Source organism: Maylandia zebra, linkage group LG5, assembly GCF_041146795.1.
Source record: "Maylandia zebra isolate NMK-2024a linkage group LG5, Mzebra_GT3a, whole genome shotgun sequence".
In the NCBI taxonomy this organism is placed as follows: domain Eukaryota; kingdom Metazoa; phylum Chordata; class Actinopteri; order Cichliformes; family Cichlidae; genus Maylandia; species Maylandia zebra.
This window is the reverse complement of record NC_135171.1, coordinates 12,698,213-12,723,741: the sequence shown is the minus strand read 5'-3', so window position 1 is coordinate 12,723,741 and position 25,529 is coordinate 12,698,213. Positions and strand designations below refer to the sequence as shown.

Genomic DNA, 25,529 nt, shown 5'->3' with positions numbered 1-25,529 from the left:
TACTTGAAGGACTGCACCCTCTCCACTGGAGCTCCATTGATGATAATGGGCTTGTAGTCTCTGTGCTGACCCCTTCTGAAGTCCACCACCAGCTCCTTGGTCTTGCTGACGTTCAGCTGGAGGTGGTTGTCCTGGCACCACGATGCCAGATTCTTCACTTCATCCATGTAGGCCGCCTCATCGTTGTTGGAGATGGCACCCAACACCACTGTGTCGTCAGCAAACTTCACAATGGTGTTGGAGCCATGGGTGGCCACACAGTCTGAAGTGTAGAGGGAGTAGAGCAGTGGCGAGAGGACACATCCCTGAGGTGCTCCTGTGTTGATGGTGATGCTGTTGGAGAAGCACCTGCCCACCCTCACCACCTGAGTTCTGCCAGTGAGGAAGTCCAACACCCATGCACACAGACGGCTGTTAAGTCCCAGATCCCTCAGCTTTGTGAACAGTCTGCAGGGCACTATTGTGTTAAACGCTGAACTGTAATCAACAAACAGCATTCGCACATAGTTACCCTGTTTCTTGTCCACGTGGCTGAGAGTGGTGTGTAGGACGTGGGCGATGGCATCCTCTGTGGATCTGTTGGATCTGTAGGCGAACTGCAGCGGATCTGTGGTGTCTGGGATGGAGGAGGAGATGATGTTCTTCAGCAGCCTCTCAAACACCTTCATTACTACCGAGGTCAGTGCAACTGGCCGGTAATCGTTCAGGGATGAGGGTTTGCTGTTCTTGGGCACAGGGATGATGGTGGATCTTTTGAAGCATGTGGGGACCACAGACTTCGCCAGGGACTCGTTGAAGATGTAAGTGATCATCTGATTGTTGGGGTTTTCTCTGTATTACTGTAAGGGCTTTACCTTACAGTACAAATAGGCTGGTTCTTATATAGCGCTTTTCTACTATACCTGAGTACTCAAAGCGCTTTATACAACATGTTTCATTCACCCATTCAGACCCATTCATCTAAGCTCTTTTTTCTATGCTTCTATCCAACATTCAGATGAATTCATATTGTGGTGGATGCATTGGAGAGCATCTTGAGGTTAGTATCTTATCCACATCTATTAGCCTTCCAATTAGTTTATGACCTGCTCTACCTCCTGAGCTACAGCCATCCCTGTATAAAGCACCTGACATTTTTGTGATCTGGTGATATATAAATAAAATTGAATTGAACTGAATCAGTGTCATATTGGGTTGCATTTTAATGTAACTGCAAGCTTTGGTACATTTAAGGACATTCTGCCAAAGCTTTGCTGACATGCACGCAGTTCTTGTCACCAAGTGCGATACCATTGCTGTCATAAATTCCTCACAGTTTCCTTTTTGAGCTGCAAGTCAGAAGCTGAATGGTATTTTTTTTTCATTCCAGGCTACTTATAATGGTTTAAATGGCATGGCATGAAGCTGGCATGAGTGGGTGTGTAAAAACCAGAGCTGAAATCGCTCCCTCATTCACTCACTCCATCATTACTGGTATAATTGACACTCAGTAGCAAGCTGTAAGTTGATATTTCTGACACTGGCTAATTATTGACATTTTGCTTGAATCCAATATGTATGCAGACTATTTTTATCAGTTCACAGTGGGAAAATTCCTGGGTACCAAATACATTTGAATAAATGAATAAAAAGTCCATCAGTGAATATAACACAGTATGCAGTGCAGAGTGAGGCGCTTGTGTCACCTTAGGATAATTCCATAACAAAAAACACCCCCAGCACTTCTTACCATACACTTACATATGCCTGGCTCGCTATTGATCAGAGTGTTGCAGAGCCAAATAGCCAGTGAACCTATAAAATACATTCTTTGGATGTGCATTTTTGATTCTATGGATATATAAGCCCACTTTAAGCTTTTTATTGTTGTACTGTCTCCAAAAGTTTTACGGTTATGGTGCTGTCGTTTTGTCTGTAGAGGTAAGAAAACATACTCATAAGTCAAGTTGCATACAGCGCCGTGCGTCTCCCTTCAGTATGTCGTCTCTTAGCTGAACCACAGGCCCTCAGAGAGTTCAACTGCTTTCAATTCCTACAAAGCCTCCAGACAGGCTTTGCTTTCCATTTTCTGTCAGTTCTCCACACTCTCAGTTGCCCCGTCTTTCTGTGTGAGTAAATGAATTCCCCCCTGATGCTAGGGGATGTGATGTGAGTGCAGCGATCGGGGCACTTTAATCTCAGAGATCCATCCTGGAGGTTTGTGCCCTGCCTCGTCACTCTCTGTTCAAACACAGAACTTCCCCACCAAGACGAGAAGGATTACAGCGCCAGCGTTCACTCACTCACTCTCGTCTCGCTCCATCTCCCGCTCTTTCGTGCTCCCGCTCCATCTATCTCTCTTAATCTCCCCTCATATCACTGCATTTTTAAAAACACAAGCACACGAAAGCATTTCATTTTGTGAAAAGGTCTGAAAAGCAAAAAAAAGGAAGGAAAAAATCCAGTAGCTGTACGGCAAATCATCACAGAGAAATTACTTATTTTTCCCCCTGATGATGAACAATGCTCCTCATACACATACTCATCACATACAATCATGGCGTGCCCATTTTGCTGAGTGTATAAAGCAATACAAACACCTGGAGATCTGATTATGAGTACAGAGCCAAAAACACTTATTTTGATGTCATTCTGAAAAATGAAATCGGTGAGAACCCTGACAAACGAGGTAACAGGAGTGCAGAACTCAAATAAAACCCCATGAGCTGTGAAATTATGTTTTCAGACATCTGCACCATCTAAATGAGACAGATAGAGAACACTGTGAGTAAGTTGGCAAAATCCATGTATAGCTGTTACGGGAGGTCTGTTAAGAGAGCCTCCGTGCAAAAAGAATAGGAATTCTAGTAGGGACCAGCAACAAACCACCACGCACACACTGCAATGGGTTACACAAAATTTATTTGTTCTTCCTCTAGGCAAACTACCGGCTGAAGACAACCCCGGCCAGGGATCCAAAGCCCAAAGACCACCGCGGTCCGAAACAGGGGAGAGAGGGGAGAGAGGGTCACTGCACGAACACGCAACCAACACGTATCAATCCTGCAGCTCCCTAAAACAGGTTTGCCACCCACCTTTTCAGGCTTTAACTTTGTTCGAGGCTGGGTCTCCACATTACCTCCCGGCAGTTAAACTTCCCCAAGCTGGTCCAGTTCTTCTTATCGGGGCGCAGGAGGTCTCCAGTCTAGTGCTCGTTTTCCTCTTTTCCAACACGTCCCTTTTTTTCCAGCACGTCCTCTCTTTTCCAGCACGTCCTCTCACAGCTCCATAGGAATACGTCCTCCTTTCCACGTCCTCCGTTTCGTTAAAAGCAAAAACCAGGCCAGGCTAAAAAAAAATCCTTTCTATTAAAAATGCGCACACTTTGTCCTGGATCTCCGGGGCTCTCCTGCTTCACCGAGGTCCTACTAAAAACAACAACAACACTTCCTGCTTCCTCTCCCCTTTATAAAGAGGAACTCCAATCAGCCGCTCCCTGTATTCAACTCCGCCTCACTGGCAGCTGGGCTAGAGTAAAATCTCCCCTCCCACACAGGTGCAACAACCGTAAATAAACACAAAAACATGCAATTAATCCAAAACAAACTCAAAAACAAAACCAACAAAACTTAGGGGGGGGGGGGGGGGGGGGTTTCTCTCCGTCCTTTCCCACCATGCTATACTCCGTAACACCCACCCCAACTTTTTCCTAGCCCGTCCTCGGGCACTCTACTAAGTATATCGAGGTGGGGGCTTCCCGAGATTTTCACGGGCAGATCTCCTTAAACCCTCCTGAGTTGCAGGGGCGGACTTGTTGGAGGACGGATAGTGACCTGGCCCTGGCATCTGCTGTGCCATACTCCATAGAAGTAACCACTGGTCTGAGGCTGTCGCTATATCATGCGCAGCTGCCGTTCCTGGTTCTAAGGCGCCACCTCCTGTTTTATCATTGACGGAAGGCAAGAAAGTACATATGCGCAGGCGATTACGATGGACCACTCTAACAGGCCCATCTTTACCTTCTGGTCGAACTCTGTAGACTGGGTTCATAGGGTTTGGCTGGCCAACTACAATTTGGATCTCTTCCTCCCAGTGTGCTGCTAGTTTACCCTGTCCGTCCCTTCTTGTCGTATGGACTAGAACCCTTTCCCCCGGGAGCAATGGTGCTGCCCTAGCCCCAACATCATACCTGTCCTTCATCCGGCCTGCAGCCTTCTGGCTGCTCTTTTCCACCATCTGGTATGCCAGCCTCAAGCGCTCATGATGTCTCCTCACCCACTCCTGCGTCGTGGTTGACTCCATGGGTCTCTTCGTCCCCATAAACAGCTCGCCTGGCAGACGAGCATTCCATCCAAACATCAGGTAATGGGGGGTGTAACCTGTAGACGCATGGACAGAGTTGTTATAAGCCTGGAGCAGTTCGGGCAAACATTGTACCCACCGAGTCCGCCTCTCTTCCTCTAGGGTGGACAGCATATTTATTAATGTCTGATTGAAACGTTCACAGGCCCCATTTCCCTGAGGATGATAGGCAGTAGTTCGACTTTTCCGACAATTATAATACTGACAGAGCTCCTTTATGAGGGCGGACTCGAAATTAGCACCTTGATCCGAGTGCAGTTGTTCTGGGCATCCAATTGGCTGAATAATATGTTTCAACAACATCTTCGCTGTAGTTGCAGCGGTCTGGTCCCTGGTAGGTATTGCCCAAGCATACTTTGTAAACAAATCAGTGGCGACCAAAATGTACTGGTATGAGTCTGCCGGTCTACCTAATGTCAGGAAATCAACTGCCACGGTTTGGAGAGGTGCGTGTGTAAGTATAGAATAGAATAGAATAGAATAGAATTCAACTTTATTGTCATTGCACATGCACAGGTACAGGGCAACGAAATGCAGTTTGCATCCATCCAGAAGTGCTTTAGTGATATAGATATATTACAATATATATTAGCAATAATATAGATATGTGAGTATATTACAGAAATGGGTCTATTATGGTATGTTATAATGTACACGGTATGAAGTATGTTGTGAATATTCTATAACTATAAGTATGTACAGGCTGTAGTGAGTACAAGCAAAGAACAGGACTAAGTGGGGCCTGACCGTCACCACGACCTTTATGACGTACACACCGTTCACAGGATGTTGTCCAGTCCCGCACTCTCTTCTCCATTTGAAGCCAATAAAAACTACGGCGCAGCATCGAAAGTGTCTTTGCCACCCCCAAATGACCATTCCTTTCATGGAAAGCCTTCCATGTTGGTTGCTGTTCCTCCAAAGGAACAAGGATTTGGTAGTACGCCTCACAGGTGTTGGAATCCACCCCCCTGCGGACCAGAACACCCTCCAACAACTCCAGCCGTGACCATTGTTTCATGTAGTTTAAGACTGCAGTAGGCTCCTGGCGTCTTTCCTCCCCAGATGGCATCTTTCCTCGGGCCATGTAGTATCTCACTCTATGCAGCGTGGGGTCCTGCTCTTGTAAGCCTTGCCAGCATCCTGGATCCCAATCGATGTTCACAGCCTGAACCCATGCTTTTTCGTCCACCCTCTGTGGAGGCACCAAATCCTGGGGTTGCACCTGCAATGGCATTCTAGACAGAACATCAGCATTCACATTTTCCTGGCCAGGCCGATACTTAATATCAAATTGATAATTTGCGAGCTGGGCTACCCACCGTTGTTCCACTGCGCCCACTTTTGCAGTCGATAAATGGACCAATGGATTATTATCAGTATAAACTGTGAACAGAGACCCCCATAGATAATCTTTAAATTTCTCAGTCACCGCCCACTTCAAAGCGAGCAGCTCCAGTTTAAAGGAGCTATAGTTTGCATCATCCCTTTCGGCGGGTGCTAAGCTTCTGCTAGCATAGGCTATCACACATTCCTTCCCATCTTGTACTTGAGACAGTACTGCACCAAGGCCCACTTTACTGGCATCCGTATAAAGCCGGAAGGGTAATCTGAAATCAGCAAAAGCTAAAATAGGAGCCTCGAGCAATTTCTGCTTCAGAAGATCAAAGGACTGCTGACAATCCTCATCCCAATTTATGGGGATATTCTGTTTTTTATTCTTCGGTACTCCCACTAGCAGCGAGTTAAGAGGCCTAGCAACACCCGCAAACCCTGCAATGAACTGCCGATAATAACCGGCAAAGCCCAAGAAGGAACGCACCTGATGAATAGTCTGCGGGGCCGGCCACTTCTGTACAGCGGCAATCTTATCAGGGTCCGGAGCCACACCCTCACTGTTCACCAGGTGACCCAGGAACTTCACCTGTTGCTGGAAAAGAACACATTTATCAGGTCGCAACTTCAGCCCATAGCTCTTCAATCTTGCAAACACTGCCTGCAGATGTTCTAGGTGGCTGTCAAAATCCGGTGAATATACTATCACATCATCCAGATAGACAAAAGCGGACTCTGTGATTTGACTTCCCAAACAACTCTGCATCAACCTTTGAAATGTTGCTGGAGCATTACACAATCCAAAAGGCATTCTTTCAAACTCATACAAGCCAAAAGGAGTACAAAATGCAGTTTTTTCCCTGTCAGCTTCAGAAACTTTCACTTGCCAATACCCACTTGCTAGATCAAGGGTGGAGTAGTATTTTGATTTAGTCAGCATCGTCAAGGTCTCTTCAATTCTAGGTAATGGATGGGCGTCTTTATGTGTCACTGCATTCAACTTGCGGTAATCCACACAAAATCTCAATTCCCCATTCTTTTTCCTTACCAGGACAATGGGTGCTGCCCAGGGACTTGTACTCTCTCGCACCACCCCTGATCGAATCATATTATTCAGCAATTCTCGCACTTCCTGATACATTTTAGGGGGGATTGGCCTATACCGCTCTCTAATAGGAGGTGCCATACCTGTCGGAATAGAGTGCGTAATTACATCTGTGTGGCCATAATCCTCTTCGTCGGCAGCAAACACATCGCCCCACTTCCTCAAGAGACCATTTAACTTTTCCTGCTCCTCCATAGATAGATTCGACCGCCCTTGTGTCATAACTTCAATGTGAGGAGCTTTACCAGATGGTTCCGAGCTCACCTGGGATACGCCCACTTCAACGATGCCTGGCCTGGTTTGCTCAAACGTGACTTCAAAAGGTTCCTGAATGTCGACATTTTCCGTGGAGAATGTAGCCAGGGCCTCATAACGTCGTAACGTAATAGGAAAAGGATTGAGATTCCTTACTTTGATGGGGACCCGGCCTCTATAGACAGTTCCTAGCGATCGAGCAACGGCAACTGTACTAGGCCCTTCCAATGGCTCCACCAAGATACATTGTCCTTTCCTCAGTGTCTGTGGGGCCCTAGCCCAAATCACCTGCTCACTGTGCTCAGGGATCTTCACCGGGTGGCGGTAAGCGGGTCGCAGGGTCCCTACTTGTGGTACGGGGACAGCTGCCTGAATTCTTTGACAGTCCTGAAAAGCAGATGCCCACGCTTGTTGAGCGTCTACAGTCGAGCCAACAGGCCAGGTCTGGGTCTGCGTCTGAGGTTTCAAAAAAAACACATCCCAACATGGAACGATGATGTTCATACCTAATATAGGTAATGCATTAGAATTATTGGGGTCGTCCTTTGAAATCACAATTCCCATATCTTTCAGGGTAATGTCTCCCACCTGTACTTCAGCTAACACATAGCCCACGTAAGGAATAGCCAATCCATTCGCGGCCTTCAGCTTTAGCCAATTAAGATCACTCTCTTTCCCCGGCTCCTGTTCACCAAACAATCTCCTAAAACAGGCTTGTGGCATTAATGTTACATTAGACCCAGTATCCAGCAAAAATGTCACTTCTTTACCATCAATGAATACTTCTACTTGACGGCATGCCCCTAAAAATTGAGGGTGGTTTAACTGAGTTGGACCACTATCATCCTTTCCAATCACCTGGCCCATAGCGACTGGATTTACTCGTTTAAAGCCATCTGAGATGAAGTGCCCCGACACTCTCTTGCCATGTGTCCACTAACTCCACACCTACTACAAATAGGCTGCCCGTGCTCATCCCACTTGTGCCGTGGTCGCTCCACTAACCGTGGGGTTTGCTTTGTCACCGGGGGTGGCTCGGACACTTCAACACCTCCCCTATATTGAGGGGAACTAAGGTTCCACCTTTCTCGCTCACCTCTAGGAGCTGAAAACGTCTGTGGCATTGGTGCTGGTCGGACAAATTCCCTCAGCTCCTCCTGAAGAGTATTTTTGAGATCCATAATTTGCTCCTTCATTTCTGCAAGGATCTCCACTTTAAACTTATCTCTCCAATTCAGAGTATCCTGCCACTTTAAATCCCCTCTTACTACAGCACAAGCGGAGTCCTCATGTACGCCATACAGCGCATCCGCTTCCAATTGCAGAGCCTCTTTACGCACCTGTTCAAATGAGAGGTCAGGATCGTGCCTTAATAAACGCCGCAGATCACGCTGTATCTCACCCTCCCTAAGACCCAAGACAAACTGATCACGCAGGTGCAGGTCAGCCCGCCGAAACCCTTGTGGCTCTTTTGTCTGCAGGCGATGGCCCAACTCCCTTAAGCGTAACGTGAACTTTCTAATAGGCTCTTCTGTCCTTTGTCTACATTCATAAAACATGGCATGTAGGGTACCCACGGCTGTTTTGTCCCCATACAGTTCTTTAAGCTGAAGAAAGATTTTATCTGGCGTATCCCGCTCCGCTTGTTCCAGAATAAGAATTTCACGTCGTGATTCTCCTCCTAATGCACTCAATACAAAATCACATTGCTGTTCTATCGACCACTTTTGAGCACGGAGCATTGCGCTAATTTGACTCTCCCAATCTTCATAATTCGTATTAAGCCCACAAAATTTTGGTACCCAGGGCGCACCGATAAAAAATGGTGACGCCATATTCCTGGTTTCAGATAACTCATCCGCCATATTAATCAGTCTAAGGCAGGTAGGTTTGTATACTGGTCACAAATCCTGTCGACAAACGCCAAATGTTACAGGAGGTCTGTTAAGAGAGCCTCCGTGCAAAAAGAATAGGAATTCTAGTAGGGACCAGCAACAAACCACCACGCACACACTGCAATGGGTTACACAAAATTTATTTGTTCTTCCTCTAGGCAAACTACCGGCTGAAGACAACCCCGGCCAGGGATCCAAAGCCCAAAGACCACCGCGGTCCGAGTTCTTCGCCTAGTTACAAACAGGGGAGAGAGGGTCACTGCACGAACACGCAACCAACACGTATCAATCCTGCAGCTCCCTAAAACAGGTTTGCCACCCACCTTTTCAGGCTTTAACTTTGTTCGAGGCTGGGTCTCCACATTACCTCCCGGCAGTTAAACTTCCCCGAGCTGGTCCAGTTCTTCTTATCGGGGCGCAGGAGGTCTCCAGTCTAGTGCTCGTTTTCCTCTTTTCCAACACGTCCCTTTTTTTCCAGCACGTCCTCTCTTTTCCAGCACGTCCTCTCACAGCTCCATAGGAATACGTCCTCCTTTCCACGTCCTCCGTTTCATTAAAAGCAAAAACCAGGCCAGGCTAAAAAAAAATCCTTTCTATTAAAAATGCGCACACTTTGTCCTGGATCTCCGGGGCTCTCCTGCTTCACCGAGGTCCTACTAAAAACAACAACAACACTTCCTGCTTCCTCTCCCCTTTATAAAGAGGAACTCCAATCAGCCACTCCCTGTATTCAACTCCGCCTCACTGGCAGCTGGGCTAGAGTAAAATCTCCCCTCCCACACAGGTGCAACAACCGTAAATAAACACAAAAACATGCAATTAATCCAAAACAAACTCAAAAACAAAACCAACGAAACTTAGGGGGGGGGGTTCTCTCCGTCCTTTCCCACCATGCTATACTCCGTAACATAGCTCCTATATAAAAAATGAAACCTAAGCAGCCATGTACAAACATTTCACAAGCATACTGCCTGTGTTGTTAAGCACGGTGAGTCGTGCTCGAGTTATGATTTCATTGGGTTAGTTTAGATGTTTTAGAGGGTTTCTCAAATCGCTGGATAAAGCTTTGAGGTAAAAATGTGTCTCCATTATCTGCAAGGTTTTATGTATGAAGTCGGCACAATTGACCTCACTTTACTCTGGTATTTCATTGGATTCTTGGTTATGTCTATAGTTTTTTCATCATTATCTGTTGTATAGTCCAGGCAGGAAGCAGTTTAATATTTCTGCACCAGTATTAAACTCCTGAAAGCATCTAAAGTGAAGTGTTTTAATAAGACAGTCAGGCAGGAAAACATGCTGGTGCATTTGGCATTTACTATAAACGCAACAAAATATGTAAATGAAATAAAAACAAAACCAAGTAGCATTTAATGAAAGCTTTTTTGTTCTTTTTTATGAACTGCTTTCTGCCCACAAACAGAGCTGAAAAGCGCTGAGGGTGAGTGCTGAAACACGGAATTATATCTAAAACAACTCTTCAGGTGCTCGGGGTGCTGCGAGTGGGCGGATTTTGTGATTAGCGCTGCAGTGAGAGGGGGGACAGGGTGGGGAGATTTTCACCAAACACCTTCGACAACTCAATGATAAGCATTTAAAGCGGCCGTGAGTCACGCGTCATTCGGCTCACGCACATGCCGTGTCCTCACCTCGCTCTTAGTCACATCTAGGACATCGGCATCTGATTAATGCACAGCTGAAATTAACAACTCTCCTAGTCAGAGGGCTAATAATAAGAAACATCGCAGCAACATGTGCAGTTATTATATTTGTTTTTGCTCTGGGGCAAATATGTTATTACCGCAGACCCCCATCGATATACTGCATGTGACTGTGTACAGGCATAATGTAGCCTATGTTTGTCCGCACATGTAGCTGTTTTTATTATGTTCCTGTCAGCTGAACTGTGCAGTGTACTAACACCGTCCCAAAATGTACATGCCATTAGAAAATCGTCTATTATGGAACCCAGTGAACATCGTTTCAGCACCTTTCAATTGGAGGGCGAGCAGCATTAATTAAGATGCACTTAATTAAAAAATGTTGAGCATAGCCTCACTTTAACTCATGAGTAATGCTGACAGCTAATGAATAACCCCCCCACCACACACACACCACCCACTCCCAAAAGCACTTTGGATCTCAGAGTGCCCGTTATCAGAACACGAGGAACCGATCTGTAAGTACCAACCTGTTGACGTGGCTCTGATGGAGTCATTTCAGTTCTTCCTGTGTTTCTGTGTCGTTAAAGGGCTGAAATCACAAACAACTGTGAAACAGCATGAGTCACATTTCTGGATAATTTATTTTTTTAGTTAAATGCCACCCGCCGGACCTCACTGAGGTGAGTGAGATGTAAGTAGAGATGTGAGAAAGTTGTTTAGGCTAAAACTCTTAGGCTGCAAATTAATCTGATGTTTAAGGGGTAATTAATGGAGGCCACTCGCTTTAATGCAATCCCACTGCAATGAGTAAGTCACTTAATTGCTAACAAGTACAAGCCTATTTGTTACAATACTCAGGCTTGATTTACTGGGGAAGAGTTCGTCTGTCTTGTTTTATGCAAGAAAAAAATGTTCCTTGTCACTGCCATGGGTCATTTTTGTCCTCTAAAGAAATCTTTTGCTATCAAAAATGTATTTGTTATTCATCAAATGGGCTGAAAATAACAGAAGTTATTCATTACTATACTATGAATGATTGGAATAAGTTTCAAGTAATTTGATTTATTTATGTGGTTTTTATTGAATTTTATAACGTTGTCTGCCCTCGTGGACAAAAATGACCCCAAAGTACAAAGTGTTGCAAAGAGCCGTATTTTCACACCATACTGTTTTCAAACATCTTTGATCTTGGATCACTGATGTGTGGGGTCAAGCACTGGTCATAACAACCACAACAGGCAGCACAATGAGGAGGCAGGTGCTCTATATTCAATGAAATTTTATTTATACAGCGCCAAATCACAACAACAGCCGCATCAAAGTGTTTCGTATTGTAAGGTAGACTCTACAATAATACATACACAGAAAGTATCCTCAAAAGCCTCCATTGCACTGGAGATTTGCATACTTTGATGAGCATACTTTTTTTTACCATGTTGTGCAAAGCAATGACCAGTAGGACAAAGCACATATTGTCCTCTAGTATAATGAGGAGGGAGAATCAATGTTCAGGAAGATCCAGGGTTAGAAGATATAGAAAATATTGTCAATATTTAGAGCACATGCTACCCTTTCTCTGAAAAAGCACATCAGCCACCTGCAGAAGTGGAAGAAGGCTATGAAGTGAAGAAAAGTGATGAAGAATCTGAACTATGTTCAAGTAGGTTCTCAGGCATCCAGGACATGGTAGTCTGAGGAGCTTGGAGAGAAAGTGACTGGGCTTCTTGAAGTTTCTTGAATTTTCAGAATGTGAAACTGAAATAGAAGATGTGTCAGAGGACTACACATCATCCATTTCAATTATGATGAAGACAAAGAATCAAGCAGGAAAGAGGAATCAGCTGAGACAGAGGAATATTTGCAGTAACGTGAGGAAACACTGACCTGGTCTTCTAACCTTCCCAGTGACAGACGATGCCTGACTCTCTCATGTGCCTCAGAGAAAGATGATCTACCACAGTCCAAGCACATGTGCCAGGTCCCATACTCCTTCAGTGGCTTTTCTACTCGAGTACTGAAAGCATTATACACAGTGTATTCTGCTTGTATTCTGCTTTTTAACGTTCACATGCCAATGGATGCATCAGAGACCAAGTTGGGGTTCAGTAACTTGCCCAAGGACACCTTGGTAAGAACTCCAGACTAGAGCACACAGAGATTGAACCAACAACCATCCAATTAGCAGATGACCTGCTCTACAGCCAACTCAATGATGAACAAGGAGGGACAACAAGAGAGGAAGAAAAATGGACCGAATGCAGCTGTAGGCATATGTGGGTGTGTTGATTCTTACTGCCGTGCATCCAGTAGAGTCGCTACGGCCAGTTTATGACATCCTGAGTCTGGTAGAGAAGTTTTCATGCTGACACAAGATTAATCATAGAAGCACAAAAAGGACATAATTTCTTGATAAAGACACAATAGATGATCGTCGTTCATGACACAAACGTGCTCCCATTTGAGGTGTATGATGTGTGTTGGTGTTGACTTGACTTGAAACACAAGTGGGTGTTCCTCCTGCTGTGATGTAAGATCCTGGTACTGATGTGACTGTATGAGCACCAAGTCCCCTTCAGAGGACTCTGTCCCCTCCAACAGAACATCCAAGTAAACCAGGGAACTTTGAGACAAAAACATGGGCAGCATGTGATGCAGGTCCAGCTGTACATGGAACATGCTCGTGTGCGATGGCAAACCGTCTGTCCTGCAGTCAGGACACGAGTTGTCCTTAACATTGCAGGTTTCCAAAAGAAAACAATCACCTGTAACAGCTTGTTTACTGTATATGCCCCTTGGCCTGCAACTGCAGAAAGAATGCTGTCCATGATGGGACCAGTGCAGAGGAATAAACCTGAGCTTCCTCCTGCACTTGGGTCAAATATGGACACGCCTTTGTCCTCATGAAAGTTTGCCTTCACTCAGACTCATGCCCTCCTACCATGCCAAAATATAGAAAACTGTCAGGCAATGAGTTGGAATAAAGTTGAATAAAACCTTGAAACACAGAGATGGATGATATTTTATACTTGTTGCTTCAAAGCAAACGGGGTCATTTTTGAGCCCTGAGGACCACAGGTGTGATTATGTGCTGCCATTTAAAATTTATAAATGGTTCAAAAAAAGAATTCTCACTAAAGTTCAACATACAGCACTCTGTATGTTGAACTTTAGTGAGAATTTAAAAAAAAAAAATTTTTTTTAAATATTTAATTTTATTAAATATTTAATTTTCTTGTTTTATTTTCGCTAAAAAACAGGGTGTATTTTTTGTAAACAAGGTCTGGTGGCCCTAAAATGTAAAATGTTGGGTAAATTATGTGTTAATGTGTTGGTCTTAAGTAAAACTAAGGTGTAACACTGAATTGGTTGACAATTTCTACTTTTTACTTTAAAAAAACAGTCAAATGAAGTGGGGACATTTTTGACCCCTGAGGACCACCAGTGTGATTATTTGCTGCCATTAAAAATTTTCAAACGCTTGAAAAAAAACTTTCTCACTAAAGTTCAACATACAGCACTCTCTAGTTATTCAGATAGTCAAAATTATCTAAACAATTAAATATTTAATTTTCTCAATTTGTTTTCGCTAAAAAACAGGGTTTATTTTTTGTAAAGAAGGTCTGGTGGCCCTAAAATGTAAAATGTTGAGTAAATTTTGTGTTAATGTGTTGGTCTTAAGTAAAACTAAGGTGTAACACTGAATTGATTGACAATTTATACTTTTTACTTTAAAAAACAGTCAAATGAAGTGGGGACATTTTTGACCCCTGAGGACCACCAGTGTGATTATTTGCTGCCATTAAAAATTTATAAACGCTTGAAAAAAAAAATTCTCACTAAAGTTCAACATACAGCACTCTCTAGTTATTCAGATAGTCAAAATTATCTAAACAATTAAATATTTAATTTTCTCAATTTGTTTTCGCTAAAAAAACAGGGTTTATTTTTTGTAAAGAAGGTCTGGTGGCCCTAAAATGTAAAATGTTGAGTAAATTTTGTGTTAATGTGTTGGTCTTAAGTAAAACTAAGGTGTAACACTGAATTGATTGACAATTTATACTTTATACTTTAAAAAACAGTCAAATGAAGTGGGGACACTTTTGACCCCTGATGGCTCACATTGTATGCAAATCGGGAGGACATCACAAGGGTTAAAAAGGATTAATTTCCTTTTCTCTTTCAAGTGTCTGAGAGTCTCACCCTTCTATGTCCACAGTAATCTGTAAAACAGACCACAATTTAGTTATTCACACGTGAGAGGTTCAGTTATTAAACCACCAAGGAATTTAAGTTGTTAATTTACATGAGCTGACTATTCATCACAAATTACTGATTTGATAATTATGAATTACCCAAACAAATAGTGCTACTTTATGTGTCTTTCTTTTTTCATCTGCTCACGTTAGGATCAACTGCCTCCGTCTCCCTCTATTCCTATCATCCTTTTCTGTCACAACAGCCCTGTGCATGTCCTCTATCACTGCATCCATGAGTCTGCTCCGTGGTCTTCCTCTTTTTCCCCATGCCTGGCAGCTCCCTTTCCAAATGTATCCACTATCCCTCCTCTGCAATTGTCCAAACCATTTTACCCTTGCCTCTCTAACTTTGTCTCCAAAGCACTCGACCTGAGCTGTCTCTCTGATATACCCACTTCTAATCCAATGAAAATCTTAGCATCTTCAACTCTGCCACTGCCACTGAGAGCTCTGCCTCCTATCTTTTTTGCTAGTGCCATGCACCATAGCAGGCCTCAATAACATCTTGTAAAAACTCCTTTTCACTCTTGCTGCCATCCTGCCCGTCTCTCTTCACCTGCTTCACCCTGCCTGTCTGCATTCTCTTCTTCATGCCTCTTGCGCACTGTCCGTTGTTTGGCCCCGGGTATTTAAACCCATCCACCTTCACTACCACTTCACCATTTCACCTGCATCCTTTTCATTCACACACCTGCATTCTGTCTAACTTCTATTGACTTTCGTTCATCTTTTCTCCCTAACCGCTGATCAACAGTTCACTTGAACATCTTTTCATCCCTCCACCTCTCCAGGCTCTCTTCTACCTGCTCCCTACTCTCACTATAGGTCACGGTGTCATGTGCATCATACAGCATAGTCCATGGAGACTCCGCCTGACCTCATCTGTCAGCCTGTCTACAACTCACATTCAGTTAGCGTTGCTTTAACTAACTTTTGAAATATTCAGTTGCAAGTAAATAGTTGGTCTGAAACCTGTGGCATTTAAAATAGTTTGTTTTGTCTACTTACACAAATTTAACTGTGACAAATTTTGCTAAATTGCTGTCGCTCACAGACCAAAAATAGTCCATATTTTGATGCAAATTCATCCCGATTAGGAAAGTCTGAAGTCTTCTTTCACATCTCCCAGCATAACACACTCTCAACACTTGTCATCATCGCAGCAACAAAACAGCATTTTTCTGAATATAAAATATAACCCAGTGCAGAGATGTATCTAAAAGGTTCCATTTTCACATAAAGTTGTAACCAAACATTCGTAGTTGTCACACACTCTGCTGTAAGTGTTCTTCAAAGTGGTGACAGTATCTCCTTTACCACATCAGCCTTAGTCTTCATCTCTGTGTTTTGTTCCTTAGCGTTCCCCCGTTTGTCTCCCTCTCTCTGTGTCCCTCACTCTCTGCTCCCTGGCCCTCCCCCTCTCCTTCTCATGTCCCTATGTTCTGTCTCCTTTACTATGTTCTTCTTCCCATGTTTGGTTATGTTTTTCACTGTGCTGGTGTCATGCTTGGGTATCCTTGTCTGAGTCTTGGTGTGCGTGATACTTCCTGTTTTATTTTGTCAGTCCCTCATCTCAAGTGCATTGTGTTCAGTTTCGCTTCCCCTGTCTCGTTATGCCTGATTCGTTCCTCCTGCTTTTCTGGCTGCCTCCACGTCCCTAATCTTCCTGTTGTGTAGCAGTCTCCCCTTATCCTGTGCAAGAACATCACTTCTTCTCCCTCCGTGTTCCACATTTCACACTCCATGTTCTTTGTTCTCAGTGTTTAGATTTGCCCAGTTTAGTTTCCTGTTAGTAAGAGTCTCACTTTTCTTTTGGTTTCTGTCGTGTATTTTAGTGAAGCCTTGAAATAAACGGCTCACCTTTTGTTAAGATTAGTCTCAGCTTCAAGTGTCAGTTTTTGAGGTGACTCTTTACGAAACACGATCTTTGCCTGTAGGCCATGACACCACTATGCTACGTCCTGAGAACATATATGAGCACATATATATGCTCTAGACCTTCCTTGGGTAAAATATGCTATCATTTTGCTGGTTTCCACAGAAACAGTGCACCAATGTCCTGTGAGACAGGGCCAGAGACTCTGGTCATTCCTCTCCTTTTTTCCTATTTTTTTGTCTCAGAGCAAAAGGGTCGACTAGTCATCCATCAGATCGCATCATTACTCAAGAAGTGGATGGGAAATAGAACAAAGTCCTGATGTAGTGCAAAATGGACTCATCCTGATTAAAGTGAGCATATAGATGCAAATTTTCAGCAGAAATATGGAAATAAGTGAAGTCTAAAGAGGCCCATTTGTGCAGAATCTCTGTGTGAAGTAGAATAGTAAAGTGTCTGATTATCACAACACATATGAAGTATTGAACATCTTTATCGCTTCGTTCCGAGCTTAATACCACTCTGCAGACTGAGCTATATTATTATAGTGGTCCACACGGTCTGAGCTTACTTAAAAATTATACCTATATTATATCATGGTGAAAACACATGGTTTGGTTTTCGCAGATGTTAAAAGAATAAGTCGACATAGAAGAGATTAATGCCGTGTTTTTGTCTGTGATCTAAATATAAGGCCAGCACCCAGTTAGCTGAAGGGGAAAAACTGGTGGTGCAAACAGCTGACCTCGTTCTGTCCAAAGGTAACTAAACCTGCCTTGGAGTACATCTTAAACTTCTACCAGCTGCCCCTTTATTCACAAGGGGTTGACACAGCAGATAGATTTGCACCTTTGATTTGAATCAAATGCCATTCCTGACACAATCCTCCTGGGTATACTGTCTCCTCCTGGTCTCAAACCAGAGATCATCATGTGGAGGAAATGTATCACCCTACCAAGCCATGAAGCCACATACTGAGGAGTACCTCCAAATCTTCTCATTTAAAGATAGGTGGATCTTGTTCATCCATAGAATGCTGAGAAATGTTGTTAAATGCAGGGGCGGATTTAGAGAAATTTTCTTAGCGTGGCACGGAAATCAAATGGGGTGACAAAATGAAAGCCATGCTTTTACACATGCTGGTGTTACATCCTGTAATATGCATTATATATGCTTAAAACACATCAAATGCAGTAAGTATACACGTTTCATATAAATATAGTCTATAACTTAATTTTTTTAGCCCAGATAATTAAACATTTCAGTTACATTAAACATGTGAGAACACCACAGGCCTAAACCCTGCAGGCCTGACGCCAGGAGGTGCATCACTCCTCCTGTTTTTCCACCTGGAGACGGTGTTTACATTACAATCTGCCTTCGGTGGCTTTTTAGCGGAAACTGTGACAATCGCTACTGCCCTCCTTGTTATGAAGCACTAAACAAAACAAACAGCTACACTACACATCGACCACACAAGACAACACAACACCCAAACTACAAACTCCGGACATGCGAAACATCACAAATCTCTCACATCTCAAAGCTCGCCGTCATTCCCAAAACTCTCCCCTCTTCCTAAATAACCAAATCCCTCATGTTGGCATATAATTTTTTATTGGTCAACATGGCACACTTTTGCACCAATAAGAAATGGGTGGAATTTAAATTTTTTTTTTTTGCACTTTCCTTAGAAAACACATTTTATACCATTTCATCCCGCACTAAATGAGATGATAGTATTCAGAAAAAAATGTATTGTGTTATCTAATTATTGTGGAAAACTAAAATGATAGCGGTTTAACGATTATTGAAATTGAAATTGAAATTGAAAAATTATGATTTACTGCTTTTATAGGTTAAAAGGATCTGTATTGGTATTGATATCAGATCAATACCAAAATTTGCAGTATCACATGTCCTAATTGTTTAGTGCAGCCGTCACTGGGCTGACTTTATTGTAACCAATTTTAGAGATGTAAAAGTGAATTACAGCACAATAACTAGTAACAAGAACCTGGCTGGAATCAGAAGAAACCAAATTCGTAAGGAGCCAAAGAGCTGAGCAGTAATAATGACTCTGAGTAGCCGCTCTTATATTGTTATAATGCATAAGAAAAATCGAAAAAATGACCCTAATTGTCAGAAATAGGATGAATAGTGTGCACACTTAAATGAAATACAAGTATTCGTCAGGGCCCTTTAAAGAATTAAGAGTTGGTTCAGTAACATCTGACTTCAAAGGTCCTTCTAAGTGAACGTATGTATGAGTGTGTACGTGTCTATCGTGGTGATTTTCTTTAAAGTGGTTGGCTCGCCATCTGCCTCACGTCCAGAGGCAAAATTGAGTTTGCCTCTGGACGTGTTAAAATAACTGGTTATAGCATCCTTATAGCAAAATATTTCTCACAGGAGAAACAACAACAAAATGTGAGTGAATGTCAGATATAGGTCTGCACATCATTTATTTATATGATATTTTCTGCTGCACAAACTATCTACAAATAACTGGGTTGGCTTGTTATTGCTACTGGAGAAAATTTACAGTTAGTCACATTTTTTAATGGATACATAACCATGGACACAAACATTTATATCAGGTCATGTAATATATTGGCATTTAAATAAAAAAAACACTTAAGACTCTTTATTGTCATTATGCAACCATAGCAATATTACAGTTACAGTTACAATTGTCAGGCTCAGGAGCGACTCGGAGGCAGACCGTCACTAAGGTTCACAATTTTATTTACACGTAGACACCAGGTGCGGGTATATACAAGTGAGGGGGCACAGGAAGAGGGTCTCCGGGGAACACAGGCACGGGAAGGGAACGGCTATATACACAATCCACTGAAGCTCAGGCAGCTCGGGCTCCGGTCTTTAGGTCACCGAACGGCGGTCCTCAGGCTGGCGAGAAATCTGGCACAGAGAGGAAAGGCAGGTAAGTAGTAGCACGACAGAAACTCGGAAAAAGGCTCAGATAGGTGATGACACTGACGAGTGTTACACAATAATCCAGCGAGGAAGCACTCTCAGCAGCCGCCTTAAGAAGTGAGTGAGATGATTGTCTGCAGGTGTCCGAGCCAGGGGCTGGAGCCGTCATGACTCCGCCCCGGTAGAGCGCAGTGCGCGGAAGGGGAGAGAGGGAGATGCAGCACAACAAAAACACTTGTAGCCATACAGAGTCAGCCGAGAAGGCACAGGGTCATGACAGTACCCCCCCCTCAACGGGAGCCCCTCGGCGACCCACCCGGCTTACCCGGATGCCGCCGGTGAAACTCGCGGAGCAGACCAGGAGCCAGAACCGCCGACCGGGGCACCCAGGAACGTTCCCCCGGCCCGTAGCCCTCCCAGTCCACCAGGTACTGAACGCCCCTCCCCCGCCGCCGAGAGTCCATAATGCGGGTGATATTAAACACTTCCTACCCATCCACGAGCTGGGCGGGCGGAGGGGGCCTGGAAGGAGGGCACAATGGGCTGGAGAGCACGGGCTTGACCTGGGAGACATGGAAAACATTATGGATACGCATGTTGCGAGGCAGCTTCAGACGGACGGATACTGGATTGACCAGGGCCTCAATCTCGAACGGACCGATGAATGCCGGGGAAAGTTTCTTTGACTCGGCACGAATGGGAACAAAGCGTGAGGAGAGCCATACCTGTTGCCCAACTGTATAGGCAGGTGCAGGGACCCGGCGGCGGTCGGCGAGCACCTTATTGCGCTCCGCCGTCCGCAGCAGAGCGGCTCGGGTGGACCGCCAGGCCCGGCGGCACCTGCAGAAATGATGTTGTACTGACGGGACGGTATGCTCACCTTCCACGGCCGGGAACAGGGGTGGTTGGTAGCCCAGTGAGGCTTCGAACGGCGACAGTCCAGTGGCTGAAGAGGTCAGGCAGTTGTGGGCGTACTCAATCCAGGGGAGCTGCTCGCTCCAAGTGGTCTGGTTGAGAGAGACGACACAGCGGAGTGCCGCTTCGAGCTCTTGGTTGGTACGCTCGGCCTGTCCATTGCTCTGAGGGTGGAAGCCCGAAGAGAGACTGACCGCGGCGCCGATCTGCATGCAGAACTCCTTCCAAACCCGAGAGGTAAATTGGGGTCCCCGGTCTGAAACGATGTCCATCGGAATGCCATGAAGCCGGAAGACGTGGGTGGTGAGCAGCTGGGCGGTCTCCAGGGCTGTAGGGAGCTTCGGGAGGGCGATGAAATGAGCTGCCTTGGAAAAACGATCAACGATAGTGAGGATGGTGGTGTTACCTGATGATGGTGGGAGCCCCGTAATGAAGTCCAGCGCTATGTGGGACCAGGGCCGTCCTGGCGTGGGGAGCGGTTGAAAAAGCCCGGCGGGTGGTTGGTTGGGACGTTTGTTCCGGGCACATGTGGTGCACGCCATAACGTACTCCCTGGCGTCCTTGTCCAAGGAGGGCCACCAGAAAAATCGCTGGAGGAAGGTGATGGTGCGGCGGGCTCCTGGATGACAGGTGAACCGGGCAGTGTGGCCCCAGTGGAGCACCTGAGGTCGGACAGCACTAGGGACAAACAACCGACCGGGGGGGCCCGTGCCCGGGTCGGGGTCAGTATCCTGGGCCTCGCGCACGAGAGCTTCGATCTCCCATGTGACAGTGCCAATAACACAGGTAGCTGGAAGAATCGGTTCTGGATCGGAGTCTCCCTCCGTACTGGAAAACTGACGGGAGAGTGCATCGGGCTTCACGTTGCGCGACCCTGGTCTGTAAGTGATGGAGAAGTTGAATCTTGTGAAGAAGAGGGCCCACCTGGCTTGTCGTGAATTTAGGCGTTTGGCGGACCGGATGTACTCAAGGTTCTTATGGTCGGTCCAGACGATGAACGGGTGTTCCGCGCCCTCAAGCCAGTGCCTCCACTCCTCCAGGGCCAGTTTGACTGCTAGCAACTCCCGATCACCGATGCCGTAGTTCTGTTCTGCGGGTGAGAGACGATGAGAAAAGAATGCACAGGGATGGAGCGTACCTTCAAATCGCTGCGACAGAACTGCTCCCACTCCAGAGTCCGAAGCATCCACTTCCACCACGAACGGTTGCCTGAGGTTGGGCTGACGGAGGATGGGGGCGGTAGTGAACTTCTCCTTTAGCAGGGAAAAAGCCTCCTGAGCAGAGAGGTCCCACTGAAAAGGAACTTTGGGGGAGGTAAGTGCAGTGAGAGGTGAGGCAATCTTACTGTAGTCCTTTATGAAGCGTCGGTGGATGTTGGCGAATCCTAGGAACCGTTGGAGTTGCTGGCGGTTCGGCGGTTGAGGCCAGTCCACCACGGCCCGGACCTTCTCGGGGTCAGGTTTGAGATCCCCCCGTGAGATGATATAACCCAGGAAGGCCACCGTGTCGACGTGAAATTCACATTTCTCCGCTTTCACGAACAACCGGTTCTCCAGGAGGCGCTGCAGGACCTGCCTCACGTGGCTCTCGTGCTCCGCCTGGGACTTAGAGAAAATGAGAATGTCATCTAGGTACACAAAAGCACATCGATTAATAAAATCCCTCAGAACATCATTAACTAGGGCCTGGAAGACCGCGGGCGCATTGGTTAAGCCAAAGGGCATAACGAGATACTCATAGTGTCCAATATGCGTGTTGAAAGCGGTCTTCCACTCATCTCCTTCCCGGATTCTCACCAGGTGGTAAGCGTTTCGCAGGTCTAGTTTGCTGAACACCGTGGCCCCCTGGAGTAGCTCGAAAGCAGAATTCAGGAGGGGGAGAGGGTACTTGTTCTTTACAGTGATCTTGTTGAGGCCGCGGTAATCAATACATGGCCGGAGCGTCTTGTCTTTTTTTGCAACAAAGAAGAATCCTGCCCCCACGGGGGAGGATGACGGGCGAATTAACCCAGCAGCCAGAGAGTCGTTGACATATCTCTCCATGGTTTCCCTTTCGGGCTGTGTGAGGCTGTGTGAGGCTGTAGAGGCGGCCAGAGGGGAGAGGCGCCCCAGGGAGAAGATCAATGGCACAGTCATAGGGCCGGTGTGGGGGAAGCGAGCCTGCCTCATCCTTACTAAAAACTGCTGCGAGGTCATGATAGACGGAAGGAACCGAAGATAGCTCTGGCGACTTTGAAGGCTTCCCGGGTGGGGAAGAGGGAGCAGACGGCGTGGCGGCCCGAAGGCAGGTCATGTGGCAGCCCATACCCCACCCCATAACTTGCTCTTTCTTCCAGTCGATGTGTGGGTTGTGTTGTGAAAGCCATGGATAACCTAGTACAAGCGGGGTCACTGGTGCCTTAAACACACAGAAACAAACGTTCTCAACGTGGTTACCGGAGAGAGTGAGTGTGACAGGTAGGGTGATGTGCGTTATGTCAGGCAACCGGTGACCGGACAGGGCGGACACGTGGAGAGGATGAGGCAGTGGCCGTGTGCCAATGTTGAGCTTGGAGACTAGGGACGCATCAATGAAATTCTGTTCTGCACCAGAGTCAATTAACACAGAGAGAGAATGGGACAACGACCGGAGGGTGAGTTTTGCAGGCAGCAAGAGACGGGGAAGAGGCTTGTTGCTGGACAGGTCGTCCACCAGTACCCTCTCAATTACTGGCGGGCGCCTCCTTTTGCCAGCGCCGGGCAGGCAGAGATGAAATGCCCCTTGCGACCACAATACAAACACTCACCCGCGGAAAACCGGCGTTGTCGTTCCGCAGGAGTGAGTCGAAAACGTCCCAGCTGCATGGGTACCTCCTCCTCAGTTCCAAACGCTCTAGCCTCCCGTGCGTCGGGTTGGGGCTCCCGAGACGCCAGAGGCTCGCGAAACTACTGCCTTCGTGAGCTCTGGCGCGCCCGCAGGCGATCATCCACCTGAATACACAGGGACATTAAAGCATTCAGAGAGGCAGGAAGCTCCCGCATCATTATCTCATCCTTGAGCTCTTCGCGGATATTATTTAACAGAGTGGTCTTCAGAGCCTCAGGTCCCCATTTGGTCTGTGCAGCTAGGGTCCAGAAATCAACAGAAAAGTCAGCCATGCGTCGCCTACCTTGCTTCAGATTAATCAAACGATAGCCAGCTGCCTCCATACTAGAGCCTTTATCAAACACCGACTTGAAGCGCGACAAGAAGTCGTCATAAGACATTCCGGGGCAAGCCTGCAGCTGGGCCTGGGCCCAGGCCAGGGCTCGATCACGTAGTAGCTGGGTGACGTAAGCGATCTTAACCCCGTCAGAAACAAACACATGGGGCAGTAATTGAAAGTGCATAGAACACTGCAACAAAAATCCCGCACATTTTCCCATTTTCCCGCTAGCAGCCTGGGTAGCTGTGGCTGTTGTAGTGATGGCAGGAGCGTGTGTTACCTGGGGAGGGGCCGCAGGAGGCTGGTCCTCGGCCAGCGGAATCCGTTGGGCGAAGGCCTGCGTTAGAGAACACGTCTCCGCTGAGCTTCACTAGCATTTGTTCGTGTCAGTGCAGAAGCTCCTCCAGAGACATGGGGGCTGTCGCTGCCGAGGCTGGGCCTGCTGAGTCCATAGCGGTGGCTGGATTATTCTGTCAGGCTCAGGAGAGACTCGGAGGCAGACCGTCACTAAGGTTCACAATTTTATTTACACGTAGACACCAGGTGCGGGTATATACAAGTGAGGGGGCACAGGAAGAGGGTCTCCGGGGAACACAGGCACGGGAAGGGAACGGCTATATACACAATCCACTGAAGCTCAGGCAGCTCGGGCTCCGGTCTTTAGGTCACCAAACGGCGGTCCTCAGGCTGGCGAGAAATCTGGCACGGAGAGGAAAGGCAGGTAAGTAGTAGCACGACAGAAACTCGGAAAAAGGCTCAGATAGGTGATGACACTGACGAGTGTTACACAATAATCCAGCGAGGAAGCACTCTCAGCAGCCGCCTTAAGAAGTGAGTGAGATGATTGTCTGCAGGTGTCCGAGCCAGGGGCTGGAGCCGTCATGACTCCACCCCGGTAGAGCGCAGTGCGCGGAAGGGGAGAGAGGGAGATGCAGCACAACAAAAACACTTGTAGCCATACAGTCAGCCGAGAAGGCACAGGGTCATGACAACAATTTTACAGTTAGTGCACAAATTTAAATAACAGATAATTATACTAACCTAAAAAGATATTTATATATATGTGTACATATAAGGAGTACATACAACTACTCCTTTTTCAAACTAAAAATGAAACCTTAATGAATACTTTCAGCTTGGATTACTGTCACCTTCATCGACAAAAATGAAGACAAGGCTTCATTAAAACACAAAGAGACAGCACTGAGTGGAACACTTCCTATAGTCATGCAATTTGTTTTTAAACAGATGAATGAAGTTATTATGTACTTTGTTTTGTAATACTGTGATAATTTACATTAGATTCTGGCTTGCAGAAAATAAAGATTCATCGCAGGTCAGGATTAAACATGTAAACTTGAACACCAGGCACGTATCACATTAAAGTATACTCATGTTATAATGAAGAAGCTTGTAACTTGTAAATGTGGTAAATAAGAGCTTTAAATACATTAAACACCTCATGTGTGAATCAGCTATCAAAAATCAGTTAACTGTAAGCACTTAATGCACATGTTGTGATCCTTAACAATATACTATTGTTAAGTAAAACATGAAATGTATTGAAATATATCCATCCATCCATCCATTCGCTTCCGCTTATCCTTTTCAGGGTCGCGGGGGGCACTGGAGCCTATCCCAGCTGTCATAGGGCGAAAGGCGGGGTACACCCTGGACAGGTCGCCAGTCTGTCGCAGGGCTAACACATAGGGACAGACAACCATTCACACTCACATTCACTCGCACATTCACACCTAGTGGCAATT

The 25,529-nt window shown here is 45.9% G+C and overlaps 1 long non-coding RNA gene across 1 annotated transcript; it reads right to left on the bottom strand.

Annotated features, from left to right (window-relative positions):
* Window positions 1-9,055: 9,055 nt before the first annotated feature.
* Window positions 9,056-9,476, bottom strand: LOC112434882 (uncharacterized). The gene is made up of 2 exons (XR_003024285.2): window positions 9,255-9,476; window positions 9,056-9,162 (listed from the first exon to the last, which is right to left on the bottom strand). It is a non-coding gene; the product is annotated as an uncharacterized LOC112434882 (long non-coding RNA).
* Between the last annotated feature and the right edge of the window lie 16,053 nt (window positions 9,477-25,529).